This window comes from Girardinichthys multiradiatus, chromosome 8 (genome assembly GCF_021462225.1).
Source record: "Girardinichthys multiradiatus isolate DD_20200921_A chromosome 8, DD_fGirMul_XY1, whole genome shotgun sequence".
In the NCBI taxonomy this organism is placed as follows: Eukaryota; Metazoa; Chordata; class Actinopteri; order Cyprinodontiformes; family Goodeidae; genus Girardinichthys; species Girardinichthys multiradiatus.
In genome coordinates this window covers 9,998,404-10,024,687 of record NC_061801.1, presented here as the reverse complement: position 1 = coordinate 10,024,687, position 26,284 = coordinate 9,998,404, and positions in this window count along the sequence as shown.

The following is a 26,284-nucleotide window of genomic DNA, read 5'->3' as shown; positions in this document are numbered from 1 at the left end:
GGGCCCCTGACAGCAGATGTACACAAGCGAATCAAACAAGCGACGCCTCTCCTGAGTCAACACTGGACACAATAAACAGAGCGAGATCCGCAGTGCTAAGAATGAACACAGCAGCCCATATGTGCCACGCGAAGGATGGACACTCTTTTCCTCACTCATGAGCCAAGTCATATTGTCTGCCGAAGAGCAAACTGCTAGAAGCAAATATTAGTGTACAGTACATTTAAAAAGTATGAATGCCCCTTGGAATTTTTCATATCTCCTCCCTTTACAAACATCAGTGTATTTTATGACTTTAATTTATAGACCAACATAAAGTAGTGCATAATTGTGAAGTGAATGAAATGGACATATGGTTTTCAAGATTTTTTACAAACAAAAATCTGAAAAGTGTGGTGTACATTTGTATAAAAGTTGTATTAAAAGTTAGGTGACAAAGCAAACATGGTGAAGAAAGGGCTCCAGTCAGATGAAAACTAAACTGAACTGTGGCTGCAGTGTGGCTGAAAATATAAGACTGCAAACATAACCACGGTGCAAATTTTTGGCGGCAACATAATGCTGTGGGAATATTTTTCTTCAGCAGCGACAGGATGCCTGGTCAGATTGATGCGAAGATGGATGGAGCAAAATGCAGTGCAATCCTGAATAAAAACTGTTAGATGCTCAAAAGGACTGGAGACTGGGGTGAAGGTTCTCCTTTTCCAGATCTGCAGTGGAATTGTTTACATGAAAGCATATTTATGTGTAAGAATGACTCAGTCAAAGTGGACCAATTAGACTTCGTATAAGGGGGAAAGTTTGAAGAAACCCCCAGAGGCAGCTCTGTGTGGATAGCCCTAATAATTTAAATGGCTACAAACTGCCGGTTTTGCCTTGCCTCTCCTTTAACACACACGTGCTAACCAGCCAACAACAACAAGGATGGTGGACTTCAGCGTTATGGTTGTGTTTCAGGAGCTTTCAATTTATTGTGGATTTTACACTTCCATCTTTTGCTCCTTTATGGCTTTTGTGAGCATGAAAACTACGTCTGGAAAACTACGTTTGCTACAGGTGCTTAGTTGAACAAAAATGCCTATTTTCTCACTCCAGTGTTTGTGGTTATTGCTGTGCTCTTCTTACCACGACACTTCCCGCACCTCACGCACATGCTCAATGTGAAATTCTCTACTTCTGTGGCAGTGTTACCGTGCCACTCACAGGTGTGGCATAGGTTTTACAATGCCCAATACTGCTCCTTTGGCTTAGTATGATTTCATTTTTACGGTCAAACTTTTCTGTGCAGATACTATCCTCAACTTCGTGTGGACATGGCCTCAGACTCATTCCTTCTCATTTGGATTTGCATCACCAAAGATTTCTTTGCAATGGCTCAGAAAAAATGCAAAAACAAAACAGCTGCTTTGATTTTTATATAGAATTGACACAACTGCAGCAAAAAACTAACCACCAAAAAGAAAATTAAAATATGTATAGCAAAAGATACATAATGTCAAAAATACTAAGTAGGGGCGCGGCAGTGGCACTGGTGTAGAACGTGCAACCCATATACAGAGGCTACGGTCCCCTACGCAGCCATCACAGGTTCGGGACCCGGCCCATTGACCTTTGCTGCATGTCTTGCCCCTTTGTGTCCACCCTATTTCCTGTCAATCAACTTACAAAATAAAGGCCACTAGTGGCACAAAAAAAATTAAAACACTAAGAATTATACACATACCATATACAGCACATTGTGAAATAAGTGAAAGTTATAGAAATTGTCTATATTGCACTTAAAAAAATAGAAAGAAAGGTGGGGTGTTACACCCCTGGGGCAAACCATTAATCGGTCTGGAGTGAGAGGTGGTTGGGCGAGGGCTGGCGGTTAATTTGAGTTCAACAGTCTTAGGGGAAGAAGCTGTTGTAGAACCTGGTTGTTGTGCTCTGCAGGCTGCGTAGCCTCTTGCCAGACCCCAGAAGTGAGAACAGTTTGTGGTGTGGGTGGGAAGTATCTTTGATGATATTTTGGGCTCTGGTCATTGTCATTTTGCAAAGGACAATGACCAGGGGGGGTCATACATCCGTATGTGAGTCTTCTTTTCTTCCAGGTGTGCAGAGCAGATATTATCCTCTGTGGAGTGGAGTGGTAGACAAACTGGTATGAGTCAAATGTGTGTTTGTGTGTGTTGTGGTTGGGGGGTGGGGTGGGGGGTGGTGGACGATATTATCCTTTGCTAGCTTTTAGAAGGATTCCATCATGATAGGATTGAAATCCAATGGAGAATCTGTGAAAACACTTTAGGTATTACTTAAAGACAAAGGGGCAAAGCTAGGTATTGATTCAAGTTGGAGTTAATACAAATGCACCCCACTTTTCAGATTTGTACTCATGAAATCCATGCAATCTTTTCCTTCCATTTCAAAATTATCCACAACTTTGTGTTGTGTTTCATAATACATCAAGTTTGCGGTTCTAATGTGACAAAATGTGGACAAAACTCAGAGGTATGTATACTTCTAGAAGGCACTGTATACAGACAACTAGGGAGAATTATCGATGATGAGCAGAGCTGCTGAAGTGATCATAAATCTGGAAAAAAAGATGCTCAGCTGGTGAGGCGGACAGGGGGACACTTATGAAATGTTTAATATAGGGGGAGCAACAAAAAGCAGAAACTGCAAACAGAGAGAGTTAGACTAAACCAACATCCAGGTTCCATGAGCTTTTCCTCTGAATGAACTCTAATGCTCTCCGGGGCACCTCTCTCCTGTTCTACCCTGATTTTTCCTCTATTTCTTGTCAACTCTGCCTCCTAGTTTACTTTTCACTTTCATTCCTGTTTCATCCTCCCCTCTTTTTCTTTCAATTTCTCGTTTCACTTCCACTTAGTGCCCCCCCTGCTCTTACTCTCATTTCCTCTCCCTTCATTTTGCTCTGCCACTCAATTTGTATCCACTCACCTTCTGTCCCCTCTTCTCCTCCTGCGTCTTCTCAACTTCTCTTCAAATTTCCTCTCCTCCCTTCTTATATCCTCTCATTTCCTCTCCTCTCAATACCACTTTTCTCCTCTCTTGTTTCCTCCACTTATTAAACTTTCCCTAATAAAATCAACAGACAAATTATACTTGTACCTGGTATTTTTATTTCAACATAATGTAAAATATGACCAATTTTAGTGGCAGAATTTTGACTAAACCACGTGTATTTTCTGGAGGGCAGCAGTGGTGAGTTGCAGGTAACAGGATAAATGAGGGGGAGAGGGTCAGTGGAAGCAGCAAGCTAGACTGTGTAGATGTGTGTGTGTGTGTGTGTGTGTGTGTGTGTGTGTGTGTGTGTGTGTGTGTGTGTGTGTGTGTGTATGTGTGTGTGCACAGAAGCTCTCCTGTGATCAGCGGATACACACGACTCAATGCAGAATCCATTTGAATATTCTTCTAGACGTAAAGCAGCTGCGTGCAAATGTGGGTGTGCCGAAGGTGGCCACAGGGTTGATTTCTGCTTTTACGTGTGTGGGCGTGTGTGTGTGTGTGTGTGTGTGTGTGTGTGTGTGTGTGTGTGTGCAGGAGAAGTAGGGTGAGTGTGTTAAATTGTTTCTGTGTTGGGGAGATAACACAGGATCCTTATCAGCTGCATCAGGGAGGCTTAAGACACCGATGGGCGTGAGGGGAGAATGAATTTTCCTCACTACTCTGCATATTACAGGATTACACTGCACCTTTAGATATGCTCAGGCTGAGCCTAACTGTGCCTTATGGCTATGTGCATGCAGATTATTGAAATGGGCTGTCACATGGCGGATGCACTGAGGCAGCTCTGACTGCACCGGGCCCTGAAATGAAAGGGCTGAAGTTGAATTGGTGTGACCCAACTTTGGGTGTTTATGTCGTCGTTTGGGGAAAATATTACTTTAAAATCTTGGCTCTAAGGTAAAACTTCTTCCCTGTTCCTATGAATACATATTGTGCCTTGCAAAAGTATTTATACCCTTTTAACCTTTCACATTCCTAAATCCAGTGCAATGGCTTTCACAAGTCACCTAATTTAGTGAATGGAGTACACCAGCCTGTAATTTGTTTTCAGTAATGAATACGGCTGGGGATTGTTTTTAATATGGGCCATTTGGGCAGTTGCCCTGTTGCATGGAATGAGGCACAAGTTACCTTGTGACTTCTTCCTCTTTTTTGAGGTGTAGTGTCTGAGCCTGTACATTTGAATAAATGTGAGGAAATTATGTTTTCACCATCTGCACTGTACTGTTCTGTGCTGGGCAGACAAATCTGACAAGTGTGGTGTACAATTTCATTCAACCTCCTTTAACTCTGAAACCTCTAAATAAAATTAAGCGTTTGCAAAGCATCATAAAAGTATTTTACCAGAATTTGATGATTGACCAACAAAAAGATATGACTGAGTCCCTAGGACAGACTAAGAGAAATGATTTTGTTTGCAAATGACAAGAATAAAGTCATAATGATACAAGTTATATAGTTGTAATGAGGCAGCTCCTCTTCTGCAAGAGAAGCTATTTCTTCCAAGACCATGTGGTTCTGCCTTTGAAATAGACAGTCGTTTGCACAATTAGTCCTGATACCGATAGTAATTTGATGCTGATGTGCTAAAAGATGAAGAATTTTCTTATTTGTGAATCCGATACAAACATATAACTTTACGAGATTCTCAACATTCTTCATTTTAAAGCAGAGGGAAAACTGCGCTTTCTTGTTAGAGTTCTCATAAAATGACTACTTTATTCTCGTAATGTTATGACTTTATTCTCATAATATTAGGACTTTATTTTCGTAATGTTAGGATTTTATTCTCGTAATGTTACTATTTTATTCTAGTAGACCTAATATTATGACTTTATGCTGGTAATTTCCCAAACAAATTCTTTTAGTCTAGCCCTAATACTCTGTCGTTTAAGGTAGCGCATAATTGTGAAGTGAAAGGAAAATGTTTTATGACTTTCAAAATTAAAAAGAAATCTGAACAGTGTGCAATGCATTCATATTAAAACCTCTTGCTCTTATACACTAAATAGAAATCCAATGCAACCAATTGCTTTATAAAACGTCTCCTAAATTAGTAAATGGAGTCTACTACCTGTGTGTAATTTAAAGTCAGAGATGAATGCAGCTTTTATTCTTTTCAAGTGGTATGAATACATCTCAAAGCACTGTAAAACAAAAAATTGTATTGGGTGTGAAAACAAACTCGGGCCACTGGATGCTTGAAAGACGCACAATGGAGCCCCTGTTAAATCTACAGGACCCCCCCCCCCCACACACACACACACACACACATCTGCAGGTGGAAAATATGGGCAGTGAGGAGCAGACGTGTCCTCAAAGTTTGATGGTGTTTGGAGGTGTGGGTATCTTCATCTTCTCTTTCCCCTTCAGCGCCTCCTCCTCTCAGCCTCGTCTCCCGCTTCTTACAGTCTCTGTCTAATTACTCCTTTTTTCAAATGCAAAGCAGCGGCAGAAAGTGAGATGATTTCTGGGCGGCCGCTTTGGGAGGTGGGGGGGAACAAGAGGGGAAAAAGAAGAGAAAAGAAAGAAGAGAAAGAAAGGCACAGGGAGAAAAGAGGAGAATAGATGAGAGAGAAGCTGAATGGAAGAAAGAGGTGACTTTCTTTTCTCGGCTGGTGGGGACCTTTGAAGTTGAGCGGGCTGGAGAGGAGTAAGGGAGGGGTGAGTAAGGGGGTTGTAGGTAAGAAAAAAGCGAGGGAAGATCGTGTTAACGAGATGGCCTCTAAAGATGAATTAAATGGTGGGAGAAAAGAAACACGATCAGGCTTGGGCCTACTTATAGACTCCTCATAGACTCCCTCTTTTCAGCCCCACAGAGGTGTTTCTAAGCCTGAATTCCTTAGCTCAGTTCCTTAAAAGACTTTGAGTGTGGGGTGTGCAAGTTAGGGGCTGCTTTGGGGGCAATAGTCTGTGTGCATAAGTGCAAATGTGTATGCGGGAGGGTCACCCATCTTTTGGTCACACATCCCAGGCCCTCAATGGAGAGGTCAGGGACTTACACACCGATGGAGGGTCAGAAGTGGCAGGGATTACATGTCTGCTCTAAGTCCCCCAGATCCTAGTGTTTTCACTCCCTCTCGCTGTTTGTTGTTTTGTGGCGAAGCAGACGGAGAAAAGAAAAGGAGACGGTCGGGGAATTAGTGTAAAGCTCAGGAGATGAATAGGCATCTTATTCGCACCTCTTGTTGGCTGTTTTACAGCCCCCCAAAACAGCCCTCCCATTCCTTGTCGGAGTGAAAGCGCGTTAGGGTTGCCTTTGTGCGGACAAAAGGAGACTCCCCTCCTGGCTTTCATGCTCCTGGTGGAGCAACAAGAGGATTTGGCCCGCCGTGCAGCGCCTGGAGCTGCTCCAGCTTTGATTGGACATCGGCAGGAGAGAACTCTGCCTCTCCTTTCTTGATTAATCAAGTGATTCCAGTGTTCTCAATAACACCTCCTTTTTTAACACTCCTTTTCTGAGTCTCAATAATCCCATCTCTCAGCCCCCTAACATCCCACCCCAAACATCCACAACGGTGGATGTTTGTCTCTTTTCACCAACTGACATCATTTTATCATCAGATTTATTTTCCTCTGCTTTGTGTGACTTTGAGCTAATCTGATGTGTGGGTGTGCTTTATTTATTCATTTTTTATTTTTGCGTGCTTATCACCGCTAACACGTGAAAACATCAGCAGGACTAATTTAGTGGATTTATTCAAGAGTTGACCAAGAGTTGACCCGTTGTGTTGTTGACAATACAAGTGCCTTCAACTTAGTTATTAGAGATTTTTCAGTTTTTTTTCTCTTTAATTCAGAGGATAAAATTGTTTCAATTATTTCTCTTGATGGCACATCAGACTATTGAGTAAATCATGTTCAAGTCAATTAAGTCCATTGCAATTCAGATCAACTGAATTCAAAGGCTAATGCAATGTGTCAGCCATCGCTAGCTGGTGCAAATGGTGCAGAGATGAAACTGGACTGGTTGCAAATCATTTTCTTATTACTAAGTATGTCAGTGGTCAAAGAGATATGGCTGTGGCTATGCACAGAAAATAAATAAAGAATGTGTTTCCAAATGGACACTGTAGAGTTTATGTGACAGAACCCCCATTTTTATGGAGAGGCAGTGTCGTTACAAGCATGTACTGAAACTCAACTATTTTATTACCAGCAAAAGTGTGAAAAAGTGTTTTTTCATTGTAAAAGTTTTTGATTTATTGATCTTGATAACTGATAATCTGGATTAACGTGTTTCTTAGCGGTGTAGTTGGAAAAGAGTTAACGGATCACTGCAAGATACAGAGTATTTTTTTGTATGTCTTGCATTAAAAACATTAAATTATTTAAACAAATTCATTTCCCCAACTTTAAACTGGTTTCGTTTGACAGCATGCTCATACAGGGGTTGGACAATGAAACTGAAACACCTGTCATTTTAGTGTGGGAGGTTTCATGGCTAAATTGGACCAGCCTGGTAGCTAGTCTTCATTGATTGCACATTGCACCAGTAAGAGCAGAGTGTGAAGGTTCAATTAGCAGGGTAAGAGCACAGTTTTGCTCAAAATATTGAAATGCACACAACATTATGGGTGACATACCAGAGTTCAAAAGAGGACAAATTGTTGGTGCACGCCTTGCTGGCGCATCTGTGACCAAGACAGCAAGTCACTGATGTATCAAGAGCCACGGTATCCAGGGTAATGTCAGCATACCACCAAGAAGGACGAACCACATCCAACAGGATTAAGTGAGGATGCAAGAGGAAGATGTCTGAAAGGGATGTTCGGGTGCTAACCCGGATTGTATCCAAAAAATATAAAACCACGGCTGCCCAAATCACAGCAGAATTAAATGTGCACCTCAACTCTCCTGTTTCCACCAGAACTGTCCGTCGGGAGCTCCACAGGGTCAATATTCACGGCCGGGCTGCTATAGCCAAACCTTTGGTTACTCATGCCAATGCCAAACGTCGGTTTCAATGGTGCAAAGAGCACAAATCTTGGGCTGTGGACAATGTGAAACATGTATTGTTCTCTGATGAGTCCACCTTTACTGTTTTCCCTACATCCGGGAGAATTACGGTGTGGAGAAGCCCCAAAGAAGCGTACCACCCAGACTGTTGCATGCCCAGAGTGAAGCATGGGGGTGGATCAGTGATGGTTTGGGCTGCCATATCATGGCATTCCCTTGGCCCAATACTTGTGCTAGATGGGCGCGTCACTGCCAAGGACTACCGAATCATTCTTGAGGACCATGTGCATCCAATGGTTCAAACATTGTATCCTGAAGGCGGTGCCGTGTATCAGGATGACAATTCACCAAAACACACAGCAAGACTGGTGAAAGATTGGTTTGATGAACATGAAAGTGAAGTTGAACATCTCCCATGGCCTGCACAGTCACCAGATCTAAATATTATTGAGCCACTTTGGGGTGTTTTGGAGGAGCGAGTCAGGAAACATTTTCCTCCACCAGTATCACGTAGTGACCTGGCCACTATCCTGCAAGAAGAATGGCTTAAAATCCCTCTGACCACTGTGCAGGACTTGTATATGTCATTCCCAAAACAAATTGACGCTGTATTGGCCACAAAAGGAGGCCCTACACCATACTAATAAATTATTGTTGTCTAATACCAGGTGTTTCAGTTTCATTGTCCAACCCCTGTAATTACCTGTGATATAATTTTTAGATTTTGCTATATTTACTTTACTCATATCATTGTTTTTTCGTATTTCAGGACCAAATGACTGCTTGGGGGTGAAAAATCAATGCCCAGCAAGTGCCACAATTGTTAGCCAAATTAATCTGAAAGTAGGTGATGCCATCAGTTTCACTGCTCTGCTTGAACCGTGCTGTCCAAGCAGAAGCTTTCCCCACTCCCAGGTGCTACTGAGAGCAGCCACCATGGCTCCTTTGTGTACAGCTCCCACAGCTTCTCATTGCTCCCTTTTAACCTCCTGTCCGCCTGTTCTTCAGAACAGTTCACGTAAGAGGTAGTGTCTAGGTGGAGAAAGTTTTTTAGGATAAAACAGTCTGAATATTGTTTTTTTTATTGTGTTTTGCTTTGTTTGTGGTGCTAAAAGCAGAAATATTTAAGTGCTAGCAAGCTACCTGCTAAGCTAAGGCTAACAGCCATCGAACCTGAGTGCTAACAGATCTCTAAGGCCCTTGGTACTAGTTAATTTTATTTTGGGTTGTGTTTTAAAATTACAACAAATTTTACGTCAAAGAGTGTATAGCCCTGCTGCCAGAGCTTATACTTATATTATTATTTGTATTAATCATACTTAACTAAAAAGGTTGCTAAATAGCAATCTCCTTTGTGTTTAGCTTATCCTCTAATTTCAGGTGTCCATTCATTTGCCATTTGTTCATTGTCTTGTGAGGCAAAAAAGTTGCTCGCCACCAATTTTAGTTGTCCATCACTCCCTGTGATGGCTGGTTAACAACTATTGAGAATTAATTGTCCAAAAGGTTACTGATTTCTACTTTGGCAAATCATATATTCTTAAATCATATTTTATTAAAATAATGATGGCTATTTAAAACCACATTAAGAATCAATTGTCTAAAAGGTTATTGATTTGTAATTTGTTTTCTCAAAATCATTCAGTATATTTTTTGGGTAATTTTCACTCTGAAATAGTACCGAGAGACATACTAATGATATGAATACCTTCTCCATGTATTCTGGTATCTCATAACACAGCATCTGCTTCCTGTATTTACATTTGGTACTCACACCATTTGATCAATAAACAGACTGAATGACCTCATGTATTTTGAAGTTTTAGTTTTGGAGTTTTTTCTGTGTGAGAAAAAAACCGAACTACCTGAAAAAAGTTACAAGTTATAAAACTCATAAACAATTCGGACCAAAATAAATGAACTATTGATTAAAAAAAAAACGCCCTAAAGCTAAACTAACTAAAAATGTTCTAGATATAATGTATGAACACAAATAACATAAAGCTTAAAGCCCATGAAATAATCTCTTACTAGTTAAGTTTTATTTCAAAACATACGTGAGTTGGTTTCCATTAGGAAAACATTCACCTCAGCAGACGATATGATACATGTTCAGTGTAAAAAGTCCCAGTCCATAATTGATTAGTCTATATATTGTCAAATTTATGGTGAGTTAATTTTAGGTTGGTCATAATATCCAAAAATGTTGTGGAACTGCACTTTTTGTTTTTTGGAAATGGATGAATGAAGGTTTCATAAATCTCAAACATTGTTTTTAAAAATCCCCATTCAGTGTAAAACCATCCAGGTCAGGGTTGACCATTCAAAGTATGTTGGACTTTGCAGTCAAACGCAGAATCTCAACTTTAGCATCAATAGCAGCACGTTTTTAGCCAGTCGCTGCAGCCTTCCCATGCTTATAAATCATTTGTATCTTATCTGTCTCTCTGTCACTGTCTCTTTCATCGGCCATTTACCTAAAATGCTGCCAGATAAACGATTTAAACGGTGGTGGAGGCTTCTTTATTGCTTTTGTAACTGAGTACTGTTGGCCAGCCAAATAAGCAGTGTGTCTTTGTCAATCAAGTCTGTCAACACAACAGAGCATCTGAAGAACTACTTTCTTTCTTCCTTCAAAGTAAGACTGTCAAACAGATACTACAGGAAGTCAAGCTTGGAGCAGAGACTCATATTAAGAGGTAATAATTTGCTTAGACTTACTTCAGTGGACAAAGTCATACCCCAGGAACTTGACTTCAACAGACGGACTTCACTTAGTTAAGAAATATTGTGGAGTTTTTATATGAAAACATCTCATGCCACCAGGGGCTTTAGCCATGAGAGGCCAGTTTATTTTATTAAAGAGAAGACAAAGGTGCATTTTCACAGCCATAATTATTTTTGATCAAACATTCTACAATACCACAAGGCTTTTGTTTTCCAGAAACTAAAACAAATTACCACAAAAAAACAATTACTCACAAACACAAATTTATTAAGGGATAGATATTTTTTTAAGAGAGTTCTCTGAAAAAGTATTGACCAGTTGTTGTTTTACCTGCAGTACACACTTAGTGGCGTTGTCCCATTCTTGACAGGACAGCTGAGACAACAGCTAGTCAATGTGGGGCTGAATCCAAAGTAGATTTCTATCATCTTCAGAAAACTTTGATTTTAATAATTGCATGCCAGTTTACTCCAATGTTGTTTAGGAAATGCATTGCCCTTCACAATTATTTACAACACCCAAAAGATGTGTACAAAAGTGAACAAAATAGTGGTTGGTATGTAGACTTGGTGACCCTATGTTGCCACTTTTTGCTGCAGTTCTCTAACAGTGAGTTTTGCAGATTGTTTCACCTTTATTACCATCCTGCTCACTGTGCAGTGGATAGATAAACATGAGTCATCTCAGAGCCCTGTCTGCCACATTTACAGTTATTTTAAAGTTTTTTTTAATTATTGCCCTGGTCGTGGATATGGGCAAAATTGGGTAAGTAGCCATTTTCTTCCTGCCACTTTTTAACTGATTAAGGTCAACATACATCTGCCCTACTGAAATGGCATTAAATAGTGACTAAGAGAAACAGTGTCACATCATATGTGCACCCACAGAAACATGAAGTAATGGAATTAGAGTTCCTAGACACCTTAAAAAAGTCATTAAGTTTATAGGAAGTGTTAGAGGTGATAATTATTGTGCAACTAGTCATTTTGTACCAAAACAATTATTAATCATTTTTTTTACCACTGAATGAATTAGCTCAAATTAAAAGTTGGATTTTTCAATATCAGACAATAAGACCATAATGAAGGATTTTATTTGCATATTTTCCTTTAGTGCTTAAACTGGCAACAATACAGGATGGAGAGCATTCTCCATTAAGAAGACACGTACAAAAGCAATAGAAAACTTAACAAGGTTGAGAATAGTTATGGAATGTACAGTTTTTCCAGACCCACATAGTTTTGCATTAGTTAATGTTTACATAGAAGTCTGTGGTTATTTGCAATGAAGACCGTGTTGGTCCTCCCTGTGTTTGCAATAACGTTCCACATATAATGCCTACTGCAAACAGATGAGTGTAAATGGCTCATGTAATTGCATAAGCAGTGCCCTGAGTCCACTTTTCATGTATTTTTACACCATGTTACCTTTTCTTCCAATAGTTACGCCGTGATGCCTAACTTGCTCTATTTCCCAAGACCTGTGTCACATGGGTCTTATTTTAACTTTTTTAAAGGTTTATGCAGTAGTGTTCGCTTGCAGAATTATTTGAGATTGGAGTTATTTAAAGTTATAGCTACTGCAGATAAGATACTGAGTGTTTACTTCTTCCCAACAGAACCCCACTTCAAGACACCTTTTTCAAAAAAGAAAGTTCTTTCAGTGTCAGTACATCTGTCCGCATTTTGTTTGGTTGTAGATAGAATTTGTTAAATTGCAAAATAAAACAAGTTTGGTATTTATTTGCTATAATTCATATTTTTTCTTTTGTCTACTACAATATTTCAAACTTAAAGGAATTATTTAGAACAGCATCTACTAGGGTAAAAAAACATGCTTTTTGTTGTTGTACAAAACAAACTAGATAAGGTGGAAATGAAAGCAGATAGGCAAGTTAAATCTTAGAAACAAATTGGGTTACTCCATCCATCAGAAAGACAAATACTTATATTAATGCTTTGAGAATACAAAATTTACTCCTAGTTATTCAACCTTACAGTTTCGTTGTTTTTCTCCGTGATACATCATTTTCTTTGTGCTTCTATATCCTTTCAAGTATGCTTAAACACACACCTGTTCCCTAGGATATCTCTTCCTTCTCAGCTCAACAGCGTTGGATCTGCCTTATCAGCCCAGCAGCTTTGTATCTAGAGTTGGTGGATTTTCTGTGAGTAGGTGGGTGGTTGTTATAAATGCTACAAAGACAAGAGAAAAACAGAGAGAGTGGGAGAAAAGGGGGTTAGAGGTGGTGATAAACAGAGTTGGGTGGGGTCGTTGGGGGGGTTGTGGGGGTGCCGTGCAACGATAAATCAAGTTCCAGACTAATCTATTTAGCATGCTCTCACCATTATCCTGTCAGTGAAACAGCTAATTAATTAACTGATTCCACAATGAAGAGGTTTTGAATGAGCCCATTTAGATAATTACTACAAGGAGCCGATCGGGCCAGTTCATTTACAACTGTCACACAGGTTCCAGCATTGGCAGCTGCCCTTCATGCTGGCCCTGGACTTGATTGTCCCAAACACTCCATGCTGCATGACAACAGAACTGTTGTGAGCTTTATGGGTGGCAGCACAGACAAAGCAAACACAAACTGGGGGGGGTTTGTTTAAATATCGAGCAGTGGGCCAAACGAACATTAATCCACAATCTCATTGCTTTATTCGCTCACTGAAGTGACTGTTTGGTGCGTCCTGCTTTATTTTAAAGTTTTTATATGAGGTAGAACGATGGAGAAGATGAGCCAGACGTCTTCTTTTATGCAGTACAAAGGGTGGTATGATAAAACTGAAAAACCCAGGTGTCTTTGAACTTTATCTGACTGAAATTTTTGACTTTAACGCCTCGACAATTCTACATTTTGTGTGCAGGCAAAAAGCAAAACTGCAGCTTGCACACAAACACTTTAGGGTTTATGATGGGTAAATGTAATGAAGAAAAAGAACGAGAGACAAAATGAGATTTCACTCCAAAAATGATAGTGATACAAATGATCAGCATCATTGGCCACAGAGTTAAAAAACATGCTTCATGCTGTTTCACGACAAGGTCCCTGGAAACCTGTGTGGACTGTTTGATTTTTATGACTGAAAAATTGTAAATTGTTCCTCGTACAGCTACAATGATGCTCAAAATTCGGTGTGTTTAAAAGAAAAGCCGACTCTCAGTAAAAGCAGCTGGGAGGTTAACCTTTGCCCCTCTCAAGACCTTTTCAGCCTCTAACATGGTTTTTCCCTGGATTGTCCTGTAGTTAGCTCCATCCATCCTCCTATCAACTTTGACCAACTTCCTTGTCACTGGTCATAAAACCAAATCCTCAGCATGATGCTGCCACCTTCATGATTTACCAGGCTGATAGTCTGTATAGGAAGATGTGGATTGTTTTGCATGCAAGCAAAATTTACTATAGTCTCATCTGACCAGAGCACCTTCTTCCACATGTTTGTTGTGATATTTTCTTGGAACACTTTGGGCCTCTTAGAACCCCTGAGCATCAGCCTAGCTTAATATGTTAACTGACCGCGTTCATCCCTTCAGTACCACCATGTACCCATCTTTTACATGTCAAAAGCTTAAATCATTTCATGCAAATTTTTTGAACATGAAAATTAATTATCAGTACACCAACGGTTCCCACAACCACCAGATCTCAATCCGACAGGGGACCTTTGGGATATAATGCATATAATGCAACGGGGGCATTACATCATGAATGTACAGCCAACAAATCTGCAGCAACTATGTGACAGCTTGTTGAATCTTTGACAAGATTTAGTCCTGAAGTCCAAAGGGGGTCCAACCCATTGTTTGCTAGGTGTACCCAATAAAGTGGCTGGTGAGTGTATATAAAATTCCAGTAAATGCCTTATTAGTTGTTGTCGTTACTTGTATGCTGGAGTATCAGACATAATGATGCTAAATGTTATTGTCTTGTAGCCACATACCATAGAAACGTAAGGAAAATATGTCAGTGTCACTTTTTCCATAGGAAATAATCGCTGGTCTTCACTAATCAGAGTCAGAAAAGCTCTTTGAAAATCAGTACAAATGGTCTGAATGTGACACTAACAGACACAGAACTGCTACTCTTTCAAATAGGCATGGCTGGTTACCTGTACCAGGTTATAGCAAATTTTCTAACACACCATTTCTGCAATCTTTTTAATAAGGATAAAGAAGAAGTGTTTTTGTGACCGAAGTTTTCTCTAGCTGTTTGAAGGATATTGTGTTACTATAAAGAGCAAAATGACAAAACAATATATCCTACACAAGAAGCACTTAAAAACTGCCAGTGAATTTAGCAGATGTTTAGTTAGTTTTTTTTTTTTCTGTATGCATCTAAATCCAAAATCTTTAAATAAAAATAATTAGAGCCTGTTATGTTTTTTTCTTTTTCTTTTTTTTGGGGGGGGGGGGGGGGGGGAGGGGGGGGGGGGAGGGGGGGGGGGGGGGGGGGTGTTAGCCCTTTGATAGTATGAAACTATGGCAATTTTGGTCAAGGTTATTATAGGGTGATAATCCTAAATCAGCCCATACCTACTTTCCATTCTTTAAACATTGTGTGGATAGTATGGAGCCCTCCCTACCATGATCCTTCTGGGTTCCGGCAGCCGAGAAGGGCTGCTGCCTGGCCGGCATGCTGGCAGTTCTGGGGCGGTCCCCCTTGTGCTTGGTGCTGGGCAGTCCTGTAGCCGAGGGTTGTTGCAAGCCCTGAGGGCCTGGCCTGGCGATGGCTGTGTAGCTTGGTCAGGCGGGAATGGTGCCTCATGTCTCACGCTGTGCCTCTTTGGCCTGGGGGCTGTTGCTCCTGTACTGTGTGAGGTATGGCTGCCCTGGACTGATGCCTTGTTTTTGTCTGCCTAGAGCCTGCGGCCTTCCAGGGGCAGAGTATACCTGTCTTTTGCTGCTCTTGGGTGCTGTGAGTTGTAGGCTTTCTACTGTTCTTAGCACCCCAACAAGTTGGCACCTCCAGATGACAAACTTTCTCACATATACCCACTCAAACACCCAATGGTTGAAGGTCATACAAACCCAAGCTACTATTACATAAATGTGGGCTGTCTATTTTGATGCTGGATCTAGTTTTGATTTAATAAAGTCAATCATGCCCTTGGGATTCTGTCTTGAGGTATTCGTTTTGTACAGCAAATCTGCCCTGGCATATGTAGGCAACCAGCTTCTCTATATGGTATGCCTGAAATGTTGCGACAGCACATATGGGGGGGAAAAAAGGTGTGTATGTGATAGTTTGATATGTGCAAGTTTCTTTTAGTTTCTTTTACAAATCTAGCAGTCAAATGGTCTGTATACTGTGTATACCTTTCCTTCAGTGAAACTGAAGACAGGTAAGACTGGTACCCAAATCTAATACTCTAATTCCCATTAATTAGCTTTCCATACGTTTTATGACTTTTCTGTGACAGAAAATAAACAAACTTTCAGAGATAAGTGACCACTGCTCACTGTCAGTCCTCCAGTCTGAGGGAGTTTCATATCAAGCATTGAAATAAGGAATTAAATAAAAACAATGTAGGAGGAGGATAATTACAATGCAAGGCTGAATCTTCTTAATTAGTTTATCAATTCCACTTAAAGGGACATGATTTTCATTGTTTTTCTCAGTTAGGATGCTCCTTGTTGCTTTTACCTTCCCCACCAAGCAGCTAGTGTAGTTCTACATTTGACCTTTTATAACCTACTGCATCATCCTTATTCAGACTGACAGGGTAAAAGTAAGGATTATTTTCTATACCTGAAACAAAATAGCTAGCAAAGAGAATGAAATGCAGGTAAACAAGCTGCCAACTCTTCATTGTGACATACTCTTCATCAAGCATCTATATATTCTAATGAATCATAAAGGTATACAGGTGTATGTCAATAAAATACCTTTGCAAACTTAATTTGTCTCAGTGATAAAATTCAAAAAATGAAATGTATGTTTTAAATGTATGTTTTAAAGATATTTTTACAGACAGATTGATATATTTCAATTGTTTCTTATCTGTTGATCTAGATTATTATGGTTTGCAGAAAATTTAAAACCCAAAATTACGTTGCACAGAAAAGTGAATATTACAGATGATCAATAAAAAGATTTTTAAAACAGAAATGTTGACATACTAAGAAGTACATCCGTGTACTGTATAGTATTTGTACTCAGTATTTGGTCGGGACTCCTTTACTTGAAGGAGCTCCAGCAGATGACACTGCACTGCAAATAATCACTGACTGTGGACTTCAAGCAATGTGGATTATGTTCCTCTCCACTTTCTCTCTAGACTTTGGGATCTTGATTTCCAAAGAAAATGAAAACTTTACTTTCATTTAACAAGAGGGCTTTTAACCACTGAGCAACAGTCCAGTTCTTTTTCTCCTCAACTCAGGTTAGAAGCTTAAGTCTCTGGTTCAACAGTGGCTTACCATTGGGGATGCCACAGTTGTAATCGATGTCCTGGAGACATCTGTGTGTGGAGGCTCTTAGAGCACTGCCTCCAGCTGCAGTCCAGGCTCTGTGAATCTCCCCCAAACTCATGAATGGTCTTTGCCTTACAATCTTCCTAAGGTCTCACTTTTTCCTGTTGGATGTGCACCTTTTTCAACAGCTGGTTTTCCTTCCACTCATCTTTGTGATACCAATTTTGAATACAGAACTATGAGAACACCCAGCAGAACACCCAGCTTCTTTTGCAATGGCCTTTTGGAGTTTACCCTGCTTGCGGAGTGTGTAAGCAACTGTCTGTTCTAGAGCTGTCTACTCAGCAGCCATCCCTATGATTGTGTAGTCCATAACATTCTGTGCAAAAAATCTTTAATTATTTCCTTTACATTATATCCTAATTTCTACTCCAAATCATTGAAATGACCAGACATAAACAGCAGAAAAATATCAGTGTGTGTGTAATGATTCTGGGCAAGGCAAGGCTAGGTTATTTATACAGCACATTTCAGTAGCAAGACAATTCAAAGTGCTGTACATGAAAAAAATGATGTTTCAGTTTTCTAAATGATTTATTGTATTGAATAAACTTTTTGATATTCCGTTTTATTAAGATGCATGTGTATGTCAACAATGCATGGCTTTGGTACTGCTAAAGAAAACATTAGCCTGCTGCGTTGATGTGAGCTGATGAGAAAAGGCCAACGCCTTATGTCCATGAGTCACTTTGGCTACATCCCGCCGCTGTCCACACAAATCGTCTGGTCCTGTTCATAGTGTGGGAAAACCCAAATCAAATCCCTACCACCACTCTGAGAATAATGGCCTAAAGGTGGTTATCTCATTGCCTGAGTCACTGATCAGGGTTTTGTCTTGTCACCTTTTTTCAATCAAACATGAGCAGATAGCTCAATCCACTCCATCAGATCAGAACTTCTCTCTGCATATAACTCCATAGCCTCCTTTTCTTCCTCTGGTTCTGAATAATGGTCAATCCCACATCAATACGCAAGCTTCCTTTCACTGTGTCTATTCCCAGAGGTCGCCTCATTACCCCAGGGTGTTTTGTTTGTTTGTTCCTTGGTCAAAGAAGCTGAATTGAGCAGCCGGCAGGGGCGGTTGGAAAAGCGAGAAAGGGGTGGGGTGGGTTGAAGATGGCTTTAGTGAGTGGACAAGGGCCTGAGGACACAGGAGTCCCTGTGGCTCTGAAGAGGACAGATCAGCAATCACAGGGCAGCAGGCCATGGGAGGCCGCATTCATCAGATGATGTTGATACGAATTACTGTGAGGAAGATTAGGGAGGCTACAAAGATGATGAACAGCAGTGGTTTCAAAAAACATAGGAAGCTATGTAAAATGTAATTGAGAGTTAAATGCAATGATCTGCAAATGATCAGAAACCAGTATTCATTTGAAAATAGCACACAGTAAAGCCATAAACATTCCTTACACTGAAACTCTTTTTACTGTACAAATAAACAGTAGTTTTCATTCTTCTTGCAAAAATTCGGTAATTAAGAGAATTAAGTATGAAAATATCCATTAAATGTCTGTTTTTATAAAACACTTGTGGAACAATACATCCGTCTCACAAAATGATTCACGATATGGAGTTTGGAAGAACGAGATGAGATTTTAGCAATATTTTCTAGAAAACAAACTTTTTTCTGTTTACATAAAGTGAGAGAAGGTTAACAAAAAAAAAACTGTTTAATAGAAGGTGGAGACCTCGGCAGCCCGATCCCCGGATGCTTAGGCTGGCTCTAGGGATGTGGAATGTCACCTCGCTGGGGGGCAAGGAGCCTAAGCTGGTGCGGGAGGTGGAGAGATAACGACTAGAAATAGTCGGGCTCGCCTCCACGCACAGCGTGGGCTCTGGAAACCATCTCCTTGAGAGGGGCTGTACTCTCTTCAACTCTCGAGTGGCCCATGGGGAGAGGCGGCGGGCTGGGGTGGGTTTGCTTGTCGCCCCCCAGCTCAGCCGTCTCGTGTTGGGGTTTACCCCAGTGGATGAGAGGGTCGCATCCCTGCGCCTTCGGGTTGGGGAGAGGTCTCTGACTATCATTTCAGCCTACGGGCCGAGTGGTAGTGCGGAGTACCCGGCCTTCTTGTCGTCCCTATCGGGGGTGCTGGATAGTGCCCCTCCTGGGGACTCCATTATTCTGCTGGGGGACTTCAACGCCCACGTGGGAAATGACAGTGACACCTGGAGAGGCGTGATCGGGTGGAATGGCCTCCTCGATCTGAATCCGAGCGGTGTTTTGTTATTGGACTTCTGTGCTAGTCACGGATTGTCCATAATGAACACCATATTCAACCATAAGGGTGTACATCAGTGCACTTGGCACCAGGATACCCTAGGCAGGAGGTCAATGATCGACTTTGTTGTCGTATCATCAAACCTGCGGCCGCATGTTTTGGACACTTGGGTGAAGAGAGGGGCTGAGCTGTCCACTGATCACCACCTGGTGGTGAGTTGGATCCGCTGGGGGAGGAGAAAGCTGGACAAACTTGGCAGGCCCAAGCGCATAGTGAGGGTCTGCTGGGAACGTCTGGCGGACCCCTTGGCCAGGGATGTATTCAACTCTCACATCCGGGAGAGCTTTGACCAGATGCCGAGGGATGTTGGAGACATAGAGTCCAAGTGGACCATGTTCTCCGCATCTATTGTCGATGTTGCTGCCCGTAGCTGCGGCCATAAGGTCTGCGGTGCCTGTCGCGGCAGCAATCCCCGAACTATGTGGTGGACACCGGCAGTAAGGGACGCTGTCAAGCTGAAGAAGCAGTCCTATCGGCTGTGGTTGGCTTGTAGGACTCCTGAGGCGGCTGATGGGTACCGTGAGGCCAAGCGTGCCGCGGCCCGGACGGTGGCAGAGGCAAAAACTCGGACCTGGGAGGAGTTCGGTGAGGCCATGGAGAAGGACTACCGGTTGGACCTAAGCAATTCTGGCAAACCGTCCGGCGCCTCAGGAGGGGGAAGCAGTGCTTCGCCAACACTGTTTACAGTGGGGGTGTGGAGCTGCTGACCTCGACTGGGGACATTATCGGCCGGGGTTGGACTCTTTCATCACCCAGGCTGAAGTCACCGAGGTGGTTAAAAAGCTCCGCGGTGGCAGGGCTTCGGGGTTGGATGAGATCCGGCCTGAGTACCTCAAGTCTTTGGATGTTGTGGGGCTGTCATGGTTGACACGCCTCTTCAACATTGCGTGGCGGACAGGGACAGTGCCTTTGGATTGGCAGACTGGGGTGGTGGTCCCCCTACATAAGAAGGGTGACCGGAGGGTGTGTTCCAACTACAGGGGGATCACACTCCTCAGCCACCCTGGTAAGGCCTACGTCAGGGTATTGGAGAGGAGAGTGCGACCGACAGTCGAACACCGGCTTCAGGAGGAGCAGTGTGGTTTTCGTCCCAGCCGTGGAACACTGGACCAGCTCTATACCCTCTACAGGGTACTCGAGGGTTCATGGGAGTTTGCCCAACCGGTCCACATGTGTTTTGTGGACCTGGAGAAAGCATTCGACTGTGTCCCTCGTGATGCCCTGTGGGGGGTGCTCCAGGAGTATGGAATCAGGGGCCCTTTACTAGGGGCCATCCGATCTCTGTACAAGCAGAGCAGGAGTTTGGTTCGCATTGCCGGCACTAAGTCGGACCTGTTCCCGGTGCATGTTGGACTCCAGCAGGGCTGCCCTTTGTCACCGGTCCTGTTCATAACTTTTATGGACAGGATTTCTAGGCGCAGCCAATGGCTGGGGGGGGGTCTGGTTTGGGGACCAGAGGATTTCGTCTCTTCTTTTTGCAGATGACGTGGTCCTGCTGGCCCCCTCTAGCCAAGACCGACAGCATGCACTGGGGCGGTTCGCAGCCGAGTGTGAAGCGGCTGGGATGAAGATCATCTCCTCCAAGTCCGAGGCCATGGTTCTTGACCGGAAAAGGGTGGCTTGTCATCTTCAGGTTGGAGGGGAGTTCTTGCCTCAAGTGGAGGAGTTTAAGTATCTCGGGGTCTTGTTCATGAGTGAGGGAAGAATGGAGCGGGAGATCGACAGACGGATCGGTGCGGCTGCCACAGTAATGGGGGCGCTGTGCCGGTCCGTTGTGGTGAAGAGAGAGCTGAGCCGAAAAGCGAAGCTCTCGATTTACCGGTCTGTCTACGTTCCTACCCTCACCTATGGCCATGAACTTTGGGTCATGACCGAAAGAACGAGATCCCGGATACAAGCGGCGGAAATGAGCTTCCTCCGTAGGGTGGCTGGGCACTCCCTTAGAGATAGGGTGAGGAGTTCGGCCATCTGGGAGGGGCTCGGAGTAGAGCCACTACTCCTCCACATCGAGAGGAGCCAGTTGAGGTGGCTCGGGCATCTATACCGGATGCCTCCTGGACGCCTTCCTCGGGAGGTGTTCCAAGCACGTCCCACCGGGAGGAGTCCCAGGGGACGGCCCAGGACATGCTGGAGGGACTATGTCTCTCAGCTGGAGGAGGAGCTGGAGGAGGTGTCTGGGGAGAGGGACGTCTGGGCGTCTCTGCTGAGTCTGCTGCCCCCGCAACCCGGTCCCGGATAAAGCGGAAGACGACGATCGATCTGTTTAATAGAATCTGTTTTTAGTGTGTAATTATCATATCCGGGTTAAGCTAGTCAATATTGGCATTTGGAGCTAAAGCGGTTGTAATAGCTTTAAAGTATAGAAATATCTTCCTCTTGTGTTTTCAGAAATCAAATTTACATTTTTTGTACAGTTTCAATTGACATAAAACCATATCTTAAAAAGATCCCTGTCTAGTAAACAATTATCTAGTTCAAGTTTTATCTCTGTGATTATTTTAAATTGTGGATCAGAGAGGATAAAATGGAGTCTAAAAGAAATCTACGAAATAGCCCTTTAGTGTTGCAATGACTCTAAGCTCTGATGCCAACTTTAACTTCATTAGCAGCTAATAATTAGCCAGTCAAGGTGATCTCAGATAGGGCTTTTCCACCAAATTGGTTCCAGTGCATAAACAGTGCAAGAAATATTTCATCTAGTGAATGTTTGACCCTACCTTCAATTCATTCTGAGGTTTCTTGGAGGTCTAGTGCATAGAGACACTTTAACTATTCAAAACATACTCTTTATCTCAGTATCCCTTCGAAATGATTTTATAATTACCACCTTCACACCATTAAACAACTGTTAAACAACAAGAGGTGGTTGTCAATGCAGAAGACATACTACTGCCCACTCATAGTTATAGGTGGCATGCTATTCATATAGTGGACTTGCAAAGCTATATTCAAAGAAAAAGCCAGATGAAGACAATAACAAGTTAATAAACCACAAAGCTGATGTTGTTGTCTTCTTCATTAGAGCCTGTGGCAAGATGTGGTTTGCCTCTCATGCAGAAATGGTTTGGCCTAAAGAGGGGGATATCTGTCAAACCAGCCCAGACTGGATTAGTGGTTACCATGACCACATCGAACCAGTTTCACCTAGTCTACCCTGATCGAACCGACCAACCAGTCTTCCTGTTTGCAGATATCCAACATTCCAAACAAAACACAAAGGTGAAATTTATACCCTGGGCCCAAATGAATGACAGCGGCTACAAGAAGACTGCATGGTTTCCATGACAACAAATAGTTGTCAAAGTAAATTTTTTCAGTGTCCTCCAGATTAACGATTGCTGTAAACAAGTATGTTAATGTTAGTGAGTGTGCAGCTGCTGTTTTTGCTTTGCAGTGCTTTTTTAACTGAGTTTTTGAGCAGACTTAATGGGGCAAAGCAAGAAACTACTCCCTTTATTCCTTTAAAATAAGACCCTCAAACATCCAACTGGGCTTAGAGCTGAGACCACTTCCCTAATCACTCACCTGTGGCACAAGATCTGATCACACCCTAAGTATGCTGAAAAAAGGACAATTTAAGATATATTTCTTTCTATTTATTTTTAATTAGAGGATGTCCTATTATGCTCCAATAGCTAAAACTAAAACCAGAAAATACTGCCTAATTGAAAACTGTGTATATTTAGTTCCTAAAATGTCTTTCTATCTTTTTTCTCTTAGAAAGAACAAGAAATTTGAATGATTGTGTTGATGAACTGCATATACAGTAATCATCTTTCAGTGGCAAAAGTAAAATATTATATCCAGAAATAGACTGTAAGTCTATCCATTTATTTCTATACCCGCTTCTTCCATACAGGGTTGTGGGAGAGCTGGAACCTATCTCCAGCGGTCTACGGGCGAAAGACAGGGTACACACTGGACAGGTTGCAGTCTATCACAGGACAACCATCCACTGACACACCCATTCATGACAATTAACCTAACAGTCATGTTTTTGAACTGCGGGAGGAAGCAGTAATTCCCAGAGAAAATCAATGCCTGCACAGGGAGAACATACAAACTCCATGCAGAAAGACCCCCGGCCAGGAGTCAAACCCAGGGTCTTCTTGTTGAAAGGCAACAGTGCTACCAACTGTACCACTGTGCAGCCCAGATTATTTAGCCTTTTGTAAAGAGTTTTAAAGATGTATACATAGAGGCTTATCTTCTCAAATCGCAAAAAAACAGGTTTGGGAAGTATGATTCTTACAGGAAGCAAAGATCTTGTGGCAACATTATATCACTTTTAAGAGAGCTAGATTTTGGATGAGTTCAAAAGCAGAACATTTGGAATATTGTGGGGACATATTTTCTAATATGAATCAAATGACATTTAAAAACAGCAGCTGTTAAGGGCAAGGAAAGTGCTAATTTCTATAATCTAGGTAGACGTTGGCAACAAGGGCATGAACAGTTTCTTAGCCAGTTTCTATCACAAGAAGAGAGGGAGAGTTTCAGTTCCGTTTTTAATTTTTTTTTGTCCTGCTCCTTGTCTGTCATCCTTTTCCAAGATCACGTGCCCAAGTGTGAAAGTTTTTTTCAAAACAAATTAGGAAAAGACTAAACTTTTGCAGAAAGATCAAATCTAATCCTATCTAATATTAAATGAAGTGAACAGATGAAACTAGTCATTTATAACTCAAATCCATTCCATTCTAAGATAAATATTTCCCATAAGTAACGAAAGGATTTTCCTTTGACGTTTCAAGGGGATCTAAACTGGCATTCCTCTAGGATTCCATGTTTTTGCCTATTAAAGTTAGAGGAAATGTAGTCGACTAAAATGTAAGATTTGAAACTAAATTGACTACAGATAATTAAAATGCTGCTAAAAGTAAATAACATTTTTGTCAGAAGACATGAACCAAAACTAAATTAAAATGCCTGGTCATAATTACACTGGTTTTGCTAGAACATGGATGGTATTTGCACAGTCTGCTGAAGCGTGTTAATAACCTAGTGGGCTTCCTACTATGTGTGATAGATAGAGCATCTTGGGGGTTTGTTATTGTGATCTCAGGATCCTGTACAGAGCGTAGCAGAGAATGGTGACAGTGGTGGCAGGTTATGTCATGCGTGGGTAAATCACAAGAAGGGGAAGCACGTGCAGAGTAGGAATACCTGAGGCAGTAGCGATGCACTACAATGGCATGATCCTCTGGTGAGGATTGTGGTAGTGCGAGGAAGTGTACGTGGTACAATCTTGTGTGTATGTGCTAAGCTGATCCTGGAAATGTGCTGCTGATGTATAGAGAGGCCTTGGGTTCAATAAAAACCTTTTATATGTGTGGTAAAAATGTAGCTGCATCATGGTAACCTTCTACCACAAGAACATTTTCTAAAACTGCTAAGTCCAGCTCTGCTCTAAAAGGTTGTGTAGATCATGGAAAACCTCGATCTTAATCCTCAGTAAAGGTTCCTAGGGTCTATAAATAAATTAGGAATAATAAGATGCATGTGATTTTCCATACTATAACTCAAACCCGTGTGATGTTGGGGGTGACACACATCAAACAAGTGTCTGAATGTTAATATTTGTAATTTCTTTACGGTTTTTTGTCAAATAAGTCCATATATTGATAAAATTGCTGGACACTAGATTTCCATTTACACTAAAAGCCTTTATCACTTTTTATTAACTTGACTTTTTAGTTGACTATTAGGAGTTCACACATTTAGTTTACCAAACTAAACTTCACTTGTCAGTTTATTTAGTGGGTAGTATGCAACAACATTTTCTGACTTCTTTTGTTTGTTTTTTTGAGTTATCAGTTACCTTGGAGTTGCTATGGAGCCACATTAAACAAGAAAAGAGTCCCAGCTGCATCTGATCACTTTAAACTGCAAAGCCACTTAATTGGGTCATACCAATGTATGGCTGTTTTGGGAGAAGTAATGTTGGTGTTAATTATTTGTTTTTCTTCTACTCCTGGGCAGATAGTCCTGGTCCATTAGTGCTCATTTTCATGTTACTAATTAGTACTATTCTGTTTGTCAGTTCAGTCTTTGATTGTTAGTTTGTAAGTTGGCATTTCCCCTTCTGTGTCAACAGTTGTCTGATCAGCCACTAGTTAATTTCCTTTCATGTCTTGCTTGTGAGGTCAGTTTGTGCTTTAATTTCCTGTGGTCCTACCTAAGTTGAAGTCTGTTTATGTTAAACTCTGTTTGGGATGCATCTTATAATTTTTGAAAATGTTTTTGACATCGTTTGTTCGTTCGTTCGTCGTCTTCCGCTTATCCAGGACCGGGTCGCGGGGGCAGCAGACTCAGCAGAGACGCCCAGACGTCGCTCTCTCCAGACACCTCCTCCAGTTCCTCCAGGGTGAGCCCAAGGAATTACCAGGCCAGCCGAGAGACATAGTCCCTCCAGCGTGTCCTGGGCCGTCCCCTGGGCCTCCTCCCGGTGGGACGTGCCTGGAACACCTCCCGAGGAAGGCGTCCAGGAGGCATCCGGTATAGATGCCCGAGCTACCTCAACTGGCTCCTCTCGATGTGGAGGAGCAGCGGCTCTACTTCGAGCCCCTCCCAGATGGCCGAGCTCCTCACCCTATCTCTAAGGGAGTGCCCAGCCACCCTACGGAGGAAGCTCATTTCAGCCGCTTGTATCCGTGATCTCGTTCTGTCGGTCATGACCCAAAGTTCATGGCCATAGGTGAGGGTAGGAACGTAGACCGACCAGTAAATTGAGAGCTTTGCTTTTCGGCTCAGCTCTCTCTTCACCACAATGGACCGGCACAGCGCCCCCATTACTGTGGCGGCCGCACCGATCCGTCTGTCG